Source organism: Bison bison, unplaced genomic scaffold, assembly GCF_000754665.1.
Source record: "Bison bison bison isolate TAMUID 2011002044 unplaced genomic scaffold, Bison_UMD1.0 scf7180017864352, whole genome shotgun sequence".
NCBI lineage: Eukaryota > Metazoa > Chordata > Mammalia > Artiodactyla > Bovidae > Bison > Bison bison.
The window spans coordinates 497709-508999 of NW_011494924.1; the positions used below are offsets into that span (position 1 = coordinate 497709).

An 11291-nucleotide genomic window follows, 5' to 3' on the forward strand; every position below is an offset into this window, starting at 1 on the left:
ATCTTTGCATGAAATGTTCCCTTGGTATCTCTAATTTTCTTGAAGAGATCTCTAGTCTTTCCTATTCTGTTGTTTTCCTCTTATTTCTTTGCATTGCTGAGGAAGGCTTTCTTATCTCTCCTTGCTATTCTTTGGAACTCTGCATTCAAATGAGTATATCTTTCCTTTACTCCTTTGCTTTTTGCTTCCCGTCTTTTGACAGCTATTTGTGTCTATATATATATATATACACATACATATATATATATATATATGTATGTTGGAGAAGGCAATGGCAACCCGTTGGAGAAGGCAACGGCACCCCACTCCATTATTTCCATCATCCCCAATAGTTACCTCATGCTCCTTTCCCTTCATTTGGCAGCCCCTACTAACTACTATAGGAGAAGGCAATGGCACCCCACTCCAGTACTGTTGCCTGGAAAATCCCATGGATGGAGGAGCCTGGTAGGCTGCAGTCTATGGGGTCTCGAAGAGTCGGACACAACTGAGCAACTTCACTTTCACTTTTCACTTCCATGCATTGGAGAAGGAAATGGCAACCCACTCCAGTGTTCTTGCCTGGAGAATCCCAGGGACGGGGGAGCCTGGTGGGCTTCCGTTATGGGGTCACACGGAGTCGGACATGACTGAAGCGACTTAGCAGCAGCAGCAGCAGCAGCAGCTAACTACTATACTAGTTTTTGCCCCTCTAGTGGTTTCTATCTTTCTCTCTAGTTTTTTGCCTTTTCCATGTCATATGAATGAAACTGTACGATATGTAGCCTTTGTATCTGATATCTTTCACTTACTATAATTGTTTGAAAATCATCCATGTTGTATATATCTGTAGTTCCCTTTTATTGCTGAGAAGCATTCCACTGTATGGATATATTGTAATTTTTTAAATCAGTCTGTCTACTAGTTAATGGACATTTGTGTTGTTTCCTGTTTTGATGATATGAATGAAACTCTAAACATTTATGTCTTTTGCACACATGTCTTCATTTCTCTTGGGTAAATACTTAGGAGTGGGTTTGCTGGGTTCTAGGTAATTTCGTGTTTAACATCTTAAGAAATGCCCAAAGTATTTTTTGAAGTGGCTGCACTGTACCATTTTGCATTTTTACTAGAGATCTATGAGAGTTCCATTTGCTTGTTGGGTGTTTTACTTTTAGAATTAGTTGTTAAAGAAACAGTGTATTTGGGTAAAATCAATTTTGGTTGTCTTGTTTCTACTTAAAGGCATATTCTCTTTTATAATATAGAGTCTGTCTTCTGTTGGAGTCAACACAGTCATTTCTTATTTACATATCATTAACAGAAATAATAGCAACTACCACTTAAATGTCAGAATAGTTTTCACACATCTGATTTTTACAGCAATCAGTGAGTAGTAGTATTCTCATCCTCTTATTTCATATAAAGTTCAGGAGTAAGGTGATTTGGTCACTATCACACAGATAGAATGCAAGGGTGTAGGTTTTTGGGAGTTGAATCTGTGAGGGGACGTTGTTTTCTTTTTGGTTAGATGTGTAATAAGTGAAAACATGGGTATCATCCCAGTGCTTCCTTTTATCTTCAGCTCACAAGCAGTGCAACCTTGGACAATTCATATTTGGATTTTGAATGGCTTTTATCATCTGTGAAAAATGGACAGCTATACCATCCCTGTCTACCTGACAAGATGAGAATCAATTGAGGAATTGTAAAAGCATGTTCTAGACACTATTTGTTATTAGATCAATGGTTTTGTAATGCATGAATATATTTTAGATGTTTAAACAATACAGATAAAGTAAAAATCCCCTTTATAGTCTTAAGTGAAGCTGTTCATGTAACAACTATATTGTGGAGCCGTTAGCCGCAGGGATGGTTCTAGGTGCTGAGGGGCTTCCCAGGTGGATAAAATTCAGTCCCTGTCTTCAAAGATCTTCAAAAAAAAAAAAAAAAAAAAAAGATCTTCCAGTTTGTCTTGCCCTGTATGTCCTAACATAGATTTTTGTTGATTGCTCTTGTAGTGAAAGCTTTGACAACTGGGTTTTAATTAAGTTCAGACAGTGATTGTCCATCTTTTTCTCTTATAACTGATGCTGTTGGGGAGAGTTGTATTGGGAAATACTGAAGCAAAGATTCTGGTTCAATTGATGGAGGTAGTGAACTTCTTGGGGAGGAGATGGGATGCCAGACATGCCTCCGAGCCACTGAGCACATTAACTGTAGTCATGGATACCAATGCTTGAATTGTTCTGAGCGTCCTATAGGTCTCTAAATAGTCCATGCTAATTTTGTGGCTGTTGGACTCTAAGGAATGATTAGATAAATAAGGAGAGTTTCCATTAAAGCCATGGTTTTTAAATAGAAATTTGAAATCCTAGAATCAATTGTTGATTATCTTTTTCTTGAGTCTCTTGGTTCTCTTTATTCTGCTAATTGAGTTCAATAAATCATTTATTTCAGGGGCCGAAATGGCAACCCACTCCAGTATTCTTGCCTGGAGAATCCCATGGACAGAGGAGCCTGATAGGCTACAGTCCACGGGGTCGCAAAGAGTCGGACACGACTGAGCGACTTCACTTTCACTAATATCTGTATTCTACTGTGACCCAAGCTAGTTATACTAGAAGGTGAACTTTTTTTAAAAAGATATTTTGTTTATTTAGTGGTGGCATGTGGAATCTAGTTCCCTGACCAGGGGAACGTTTATTAAGCCCCTAGTACAGGACGCTGGCAGATATAAAGAGAATTCTAAAGTGCCAGAGAAGTTTAAAAGTTGTTCAGTGGTGGAGGGAGGAACAGATTGATGTTTCATTATCAATGGTAAGCAGTAATAATAGCATGATAAGAACCACCACCGATAGGCATCTGACCTAACGTATGTGCATGTATGTATGGGTGTGTTTCAGAAAAGGCTTCTCCAACAACTGTTTAAAAAATATCAGGTTTTGGTCTGGTAGTATATTTACATAATTCAACAATTAAAAGGTACAAAGGTTATTTAGTGAACTGTCTCCTTCACCTCTGTGCTCCAGCCAACACTTGCCTTCCTTGGAGGCAGCTAGCATTACTAGTTTCTACTGTATCCTTGCAGATATATTCTTGTAGGCCGTATAATACCATAGATAAAAGAACTTCCTCTTTCTGCATTGTATTTCATTGTATGGATGCATAATACTTTTTTTTCTACAGTCCACTACTGATGAACATTTTACATGCCAATCTTTTGCTGTTAGAAACAGTGCTGCATAGCTTTGTAAAAGATGCCATTTCATAAATCTGCTGACTAGATTCCTAGAAGTAGAACTGCTTGGACAAAGGGTACAATTTGTATAATTTTGATAGATGTTGCCAAATTACTCTCCAGAGATGATATATCAATTGTTTTTACTTCTAACAACAAAGTGTGTGACCCAAGTAAAGAAAGGGTAAGAGATGGGAAAGCTGAGTCTGGACCAGGTTTTGGGGGAGGGATTGAAAATATGTTATTTAAAGTATAAAGTGCTAGGTGAAGAAGGGTAGAAGAAGATGAGAGTAGAGAACCAGGCAGGGAACAGGTTTATGCTTGGATTTTATTCCGTAGCTAATGGAGAACAACAGAAAGGATGAGGGAATGACGTCGTTAGAATTGTATTCTAAGTAGAGCACCCTGGTGGCTCTGTGAAGTTGCATTTGAACGGGCAAGACAGAAGCAGTTAAAATAATTTTGGTTAATGCAATAGCTTTGTCAGACCATGTGTTTCAGTTTGGGGTTTGGAAACTAGAAGGGATATAGTGTGCTAAGGGAGATAGAGGATATGGATTTAAAAGAGGAAGAGTGTATCTCACTGAAAGTAGCAAGAAAGGCTTCACTGAATATTACTTAGTTGCATTTTGATGGGTGGGTCCATCTTGGATTGGTAAATACAAAGAGGGAGAAATGGAATAAAGAAAATCATGCCAGGGCCTGATACTGGAATAAGCCAGCAATAGGCAAACTTTTTCTATAAAGAGCTTAATAGTAGATATTTTAGGCTTTATAGAACACATAATGGATTCTGTCACATATTCTCCTCCTCTTTTTTTTTTTTAACAACTTTAAAAATATAGAAATTGCTAGCCTATAGCCATTACTGAAATAGGCCATGGGCAAGGTTTGTATAAGAGTGGGATGGGAAATGGCCTTAGTTACTAACTCTTGGTCTGGAAGGTACAGGATGTACTAATACAAGCAAGAGTAAAGGCAGGTTGAGGCAGAACTGTGGGACACTTTGAATATCAAGCTAAAGAATTTGTTCCTAGGTTAGACTCACTGAGGAATCATCTATCATATTGACTCTGAGATGGTGACATTTTGCCTGGTACTGTAAGCTTACTGTATTATCAGCTGTAAAAAGCCTGGCTGGGAGAGCTGTCTTGTGTAGACATTTGTATTGCATGCATATACTGCTGATGAATTGCCCGATATTAGCATGAAGTACTGAGTGAGGTCTTACCCACTTACTGGGGCTTTCCTGGTGGCTTAGTGGTAGAGAATCTCTCTGCCAATGCAGGAGACATGGGTTCAGTTCCTGGGTCAGGAAGATCCCCTGGAGAAGGAAATGGTAACCCACTCCAGTCTTCTTGCTGGGAAATCCCATGAACAGAGGAGCTTGGTGGGCTGCAGTCCATGGGGGGTCACAAGGAGTTGGACATGACTCAGGGACTAAACAACAACATCTCATTTTATGAAACTGCTTTTATCAGCACAAAGACCAAGACTAGGTACTCTGCTCTTGCTGCCTCTAAGTCCTTGAACTCATTTTGAGCACCTTATGTGTACACAGTGGGTGTGCAGGTTTTTGTTGAGGCAAAAGAATGCTCTAAATATAGGAAATTCAACAGATAAAGGATCTCTGAGATTCTTCTCATTCCACAGTCTGTGTGTCCATGAATTCAAAGGCAATAAATCCTGAGGAAACCCTCAACATAAAATCCTCAGACCATCCACCAGACATGGTATCTGACAACCTTTAACAACTGCTTCTTTATTCCTTTTGGTGGCCAAAGTGAATAGGATAACTATGCAGACTATTAGGGCATGCAAAGTTTGGAGACAACAATTTATCAGTCATGTTTTTTTTTTCTCTAGCTTCATTCACTTTATTCTTCTCATATAAAATTATGTGGTAGCTACAGCTGGAGCCTGGGTCCTCTGCACAGAGACTCTTTACAAGATGGTCAGTGAATTCTGATACAGAGACTTAGTGAATACTGTCTCTTTCTGGAGATCAGGGATGAGGTAACTGTGAGTCTTGGAAATGGTGTCAAAAATGGCCTTGGTGAAGTTGCCCAAGGTGGCAGTGCAGCCCCTGGCAGAGGAGAAGGAGTCATCAATGCCAGCCATCATCAGGAGCTTGGGCACAGGGTTGAGACAGTACCAGTGCCCCTGGGGGCAGGGATGAGGTGCACCAGCAGAGAGCCACAGCGGCCAGTCACCCTGCAAGGGACCATGTGGGGCTCCAATGTTTTTCCCCCAGTAGCCGTCTCATCACACAGGGATGATGGAGAGCTTGGCCAGGATGATGGCTACCTCCATAGAGTACTTGATGCCCAAACTGACATGCCCTTGAGTAACTCCCGACGGTGACAGATGCCTTGAACCTGGTCTGCTGGTCAGTACAGGTCTGCTTAATTAAGGGATGCTCCCAGGAAAAAGTGAGCGATCTCAGATTCCTTGATAGCAACGAGAAGAAATAGATCTCCTCCAGGGACTTGATCTTCATTTCTTTGACCAGGCAGCCCAGCTTGGTAATGGGGAGCCACTTGTCCTCTCGGCCTTGCCTCTGCGAGGTCCACGGCCTCTGCCTTGGCCTCAACCCTGGCCCCAGATGCCACTGCCAAAGCCTCCGCAGAAGCTACCATGGCCTCCCATTCCAGGGCCCCCGGGGGCCTCCTCCGGGCCCTCCCACAGCACCAGCGTCATCTGCCATTTGGTGTTTTTACAGAGCAGTGCCATCTTTTCTAATTAAGGCTGTTATTTCCATTTTGAAGCAATTGAAATTTCCCAGTTTTTTAAAGCACATGTTGGTTGTGGCAGTGAAAGCTGTAAATGCAGTAATCAAAGCTTTTTTGATTGTAGCACATTTTCAGATTTGGAACTAAGTCTAACAGGGTTATATGGATGGTTGATAAAGATTATAAACTTAGAAGGATCTATTAAGACTTCTTTCAGAAATAAGAAATTGGGATCCCATTAGGGCTTAATTGGTTTCACTTCAGTTTTTACTTGGAGGCTGCTGAAGAGTTAATTTATTGTGCAAGGGTTTGGCCGTGTGTGGAGCACAGATTTATTTTAAGGAAAGGATCTCTTTGTATGTTTATGCATTTGTGAGATCAGTCCTGTTTACATATGAACCCGCTTCTCAATTATAGGGAAAACAGGCAGACAGTTGATGCCAATTAAATATTAGAACATGACACTGATTTTGGTTCCACACATTAAGGGGGAAAACAGGGCTAAAGGTTTTACTAAACTTACCCTGAATGCTGACATTCGAAAATAGAAACCATTGGGGAAAGGTCTGTCAGTAACAGATGAGTAAATTTTTCTCATTTGAATAGGTCCTTGTATCTAGTTAGATATTAACAGTATTGTGTAGTGAGAAAGGATCTTTAGGTTGATTTTCTTAACACTTAGGGGCTTCCCTGGAAGCTTCACGTTCTAGGAATTCTGGTTCTAGGTGAGTGATCACACCACTGTGATTATCTAGGTCGTGAAGATCTTTTTTGTATAGTTCTTCTGTGTATTCTTGCCACCTCTTCTTAATATCTTCTGCTTCTGTTAGGGCCATACCATTTCTGTCCTTTATTGAGCCCATCTTTGCGTGAAATGTTCCATTGGTATCTCTCATTTTCTTGAAGAGATCTCTAGTCTTTCCCATTCTATTGTTTTCCTCTTATTCTTTGCGCTGATTGCTGATTAATTGATTAATATATTCAGGTGGTGATTAAGTATTAACTAAGTGTGTTAGCTAGAGAGAAGAGGGTGGTGGGGAGTGCAGTTAGATGCAATGGTTAGGAAAGACTTCTGTGATCAAATGCTATTTGAGCAAAGACCTGGAGAAAATAGGCTGCTGCTGCTGCTGCTAAGTCACTTCAGTCGTGTCCAACTCTCTGGCAGCCCACCAGGCTCCCCCGTCCCTGGGATTCTCCAGGCAAGAACACTGGAGCGGGTTGCCATTTCCTCCTCCAATATGAAAGTGAAAATAGGCTAGCCATGTGGATATCTGGAAGAGGAGCAGTCAGCAAAGGGAAGCAAGTGTCTAAAGCTCTGAGGAGGGGTATGCTCGATAAGTTCATGAAGCAGCAAGGAGGCTGGTTTGCCCAACAAACTGGAAACACTGTACGGGCCATAGAGGTAGAATGTCAGAAGGTAAAGCGGAATCAGAGCGTGTGGGGTCTGAAGAGTCAGGGAAGGATTTTGGATTTTCTAAATGAGGTAGGAGACTGTTGGAGGGTTTTGAGTAGGGGGAGACTTGATCTCTTTTATCTATCTTTTAAAGAGTTCACTCTGCTCTTGGAGAAAATACTAATGGCAATGGTGGAAGCAGGAATGTAAATTCAAACTATTGTAAATATAAGAACAAGAAAAATTATTGCTATGGGCCAAGAGAGAGAAGTTGATTTGGATCAGAATATTTATTAATGGGGGAGGTAAGGAGAAATCGTTGAATTCAGGATATTTTGAAGGTGCAGCTGATAGAATTTGCCCCAGTGGCTTGGCTAGAATTTGCCTCAGTGGGTGATTGTGTGTCAAGGATGACTCCAAGATTATTGACTTAAACTGCATCTTTACTGATTTGAGAAAAACGAGTGTTGAGAAAGACTGGGGAGATGGTTGAAGCCCCAGGTAAGTTTAGGCTGGGATGGGGAACCAAGAATTTGAAATGGGACATTTTGTATATGGAGAAGGCAATGGCACCCCACTCCACTACTCTTGCCTGGAAAATCCCACGGACGGAGGAGCCTGGAAGGCTGCAGTCCATGGGATCGCGAAGATTTGGATACGACTGAGCGACTTCACTTTCACTTTTCACTTTCTTGCATTGGAGAAGGAAATGGCAACCCACTCCAGTGTTCTTGCCTGGAGAATCCCAGGGACGGGGGAGCCTGGTGGGCTGCCGTCTATGGGGTCGCACAGAGTCGGACACAACTGAAGCGACTGAGCAGCAGCAGCAGCATTTTGTATATGAGGTATCTGTTAAATATCCAACTGGAGATGTTGAGTAGACAGCAGGCTATGTGAATAAGATGATGGGGAATTCCCTGGCAGTCTAGTGGATAGGACTCTGTGCTTTTACTGCCCGGGCAGGTTCATTCCCTGGTTGAAGAACTAAGATCCTGCAAGCCACACAGCTCAGTTTAAAAAAATGGTGAATGAAAATAGAGACTGGACCTAATAAGACCTTTGCAGTGAGCAGATGAATTCTCTTTATCATATGAATGTTTGTAAAGCAAATTATTTGGAATTTAGATTATGCAGACTTTTCTGGTGTTTTTGTGAGAGCTATTTGACAATGAAGTAATATATTAGGAATTTATTGAGAAAGTTCCTGGGTTCTTCTTTGCAAAATCTGTGGCCGAAATTTATTAGACTTTGTATATATTTAATTGGCAATTCCCAGGTTGCGTCAGTGGGAAAGAATCCACCTGCCATTGCAGGAGATGCAAGAGATATGGGTTTGATCCCTAGGTCTGGAAGATCATCTGGAGGAGGAAATGGCAACCCATTCCAGTTTTCTTGCCTGGAAAATTCCATGGACAGAGGAGCCTGACGGGCTACAATTGGTAGGATCACAAAGAATTGGACACATTTGAGCACGGACTCATTGTAGATTTAATCTACTCTACCATAGTTTATATTGTCGGTTATTCCATGTAAAATGATCATAGTGACCTTAGAAGATCTGTTTGATTATTAAGTATATTGTGAATTATTTGAAGGAAGAAAGCTTTAACCATAAACATAAAGCTTTATGTTTTATCACATATTTGTAATTTGTACCTACATTGAAAAATAGTGGTTTACATGAGGATTTCATATAGATTATTTTATTCAATGCTCACAACAGGCTGATTTGTACTGTTGCCATATCCCACTTTACAGTTGAGAAAACAGAGGCTGCATGGATAATGAACTGACACTCAGGGCATGTCTCTCTGTTTAGGTAGTAGAGACAGGACCTGAACTCCTCAGAATTATATAGACTAACTGTGTTAGCTACCATGTTCCATTTCTCTGCTATGCTGAATCTGTGATAATTTATTATAATAAACTATAATTTATTATAATAAATTTTAATTTATTATAATTATATAATTTTTGAAAGATAGTTTACAAAAGTAACTTGACAGTCTCATAAAAAATTTATAGCAAATTGTAGTCAAAAGTAAAAATACCATTTCACCTCATCACTGAAAGTTTGTATTTCCAGACTTCTTGGAATACCTTTACAGACATCTGTAAGACATATGAATGTATAATTTATTTTATAAATGGAATCATAATATTTTGTGGAGTCTTTCTAATTTCCAGTCAGATGAGCAATCCACAAAACCATTCTGTCAGACCTTTGCTTTAAACAAGAGCAAAGACATTTATCTCTTCTGCTATCTTAAGTACCTTGGAACATATTTTTATGAATGACTGCAGCTTTCAGTATTGATTTGTTCAGTGTTAGTAGTGAGATGTCTTCAAAGTGATCATACCTTTCATCTCAGAGAACTTTCCAAATGCTCTGTGAAAAAGGCAAATATATGACCAATTGCTTCTTGAGGTTGCCAAGAACCGTTCAAATCCTTTTCCCTTTCTCAGAAAGTGCAGGCTGGTCCACTTCGGAGCAGCTGGCTCTTGCAGATGCGCCTGTTACCTGTAGTTGTAGATGATGTCTCTCCATGTGTCTGGTAGTAGAAAAAGGAATTAATGAACTTGTAACTAAGAACAGTGCCAGAAGTGAAAATAGGTCCTTTCTGCTATTGATGACGTAGAGAAGGAAAGCTTCAGGTGGATCAAACTCTCTAGGCCAGTCACAGGAATCTTGCCATTTTTAGCTCATTAATGCCATAAAGGTATTTTGGTGATTATTTTCACCAATGTAAACTAATACATATGACAGATCATGCATTTTGCTTTTTATTTATTTATTGTTTTTTTAACTGAAATACAGTTGATTTACAATGTTGTGTTAGTTTCTTATGTAAAGTGATTCAGCTATACATATATTCTTTTTCATTATAGTTTTTTACGAGATAATGAATGTAGCCTCCTCCGCTGACAGTAGGATCTTGTTGTTTCTCTGTTTTATGTACAGTAGTTTGTATCTGCTGACCCCAGACTCCCGATTTATCCTACTGCCACCTTTAAGGCTTCCCAGGTGGAGCTAATGATAAAGAACCCAACTGCCAGTGCAGGAGACATAAGAGACGGGGGTTTGATCCCTGGGTTGGGAAGATCCCCTGGAGGGAGGGCATAGCAACCCACTCCAGTATTCCTGCCTGGAGAATCCCATGGATAGAGGAGCCTGGCAGGTTACAGTCCATAGGGCTGCAAAGAATTGGACACGACTGAAACTGTTGTAGGAAAGGGGACCCCTTCCAGGGCCTGAAACTGGGCTCTTGTCTAACACTCAGAAATGAATTGTCCGAGAAGACGCGTGTGCTGACAAAGCAAGAGATTTTATTGGGAAAGGGTGCCCGGGTGGAGAGCAGGAGGGTAAGGGAACCCAGGAGAACTGCTCTGTCACATGGCTTGCAGTCTTGGTTTTATGGTGATGGGATTAGTTTCTGGGTTGTCCTTAGGCAGTCATTCTGACTCAGAGTCCTTCCTGGTGGTGCACGCCTTGTTTAGCCAAGGTAGATGCCAGAGAAGGATTCTGGGAGGTGGTTGGACAGGTGGTGTCTCTTTTTGACCTTTCCTGAACTCTTCTGGTTGTTGGAGGCTTATTAGTTCCCTGTTCCTTACCAGGACCTCCTGTCGTAAAACAACTCATGCAAATGGTTACTATAGTGCCTGGCCAGGGTGGGCGGTTTCAGTCAGCATACTTCCCCTAACAAAACAACTTAGCACTCACACATGAGATCTGAGTCAATTTCCTAGTTTGTAAAAGAGGATATATATCTAACTTAAAAGGGAAGGATTAAAGGCAAAAGGTGGATATGATGCTTGTCACGGTTCACTTCAGTTCAACTCAGTCTCTCAGTTGTGTCTGACTCTTTGCGAGCCCATGGACTGCAGCACGCCAGGCCTCCCTGTCCATCACCAACTCCTGGAGTTTACTCAGACTCATGTCCACTGA

General features: G+C 40.9%; 1 protein-coding gene and 1 pseudogene across 2 annotated transcripts in view; one reads left to right on the forward strand and one right to left on the reverse strand.

Moving 5' to 3' along the window:
• The window catches only part of CBFA2T2 (core-binding factor, runt domain, alpha subunit 2; translocated to, 2), a 142941-nt gene that overhangs the window by 12005 nt on the left and 119645 nt on the right, over positions 1-11291 (forward strand). The window lies entirely within an intron of this gene.
• Positions 4610-6693, reverse strand: LOC104999317 (annotated as a pseudogene).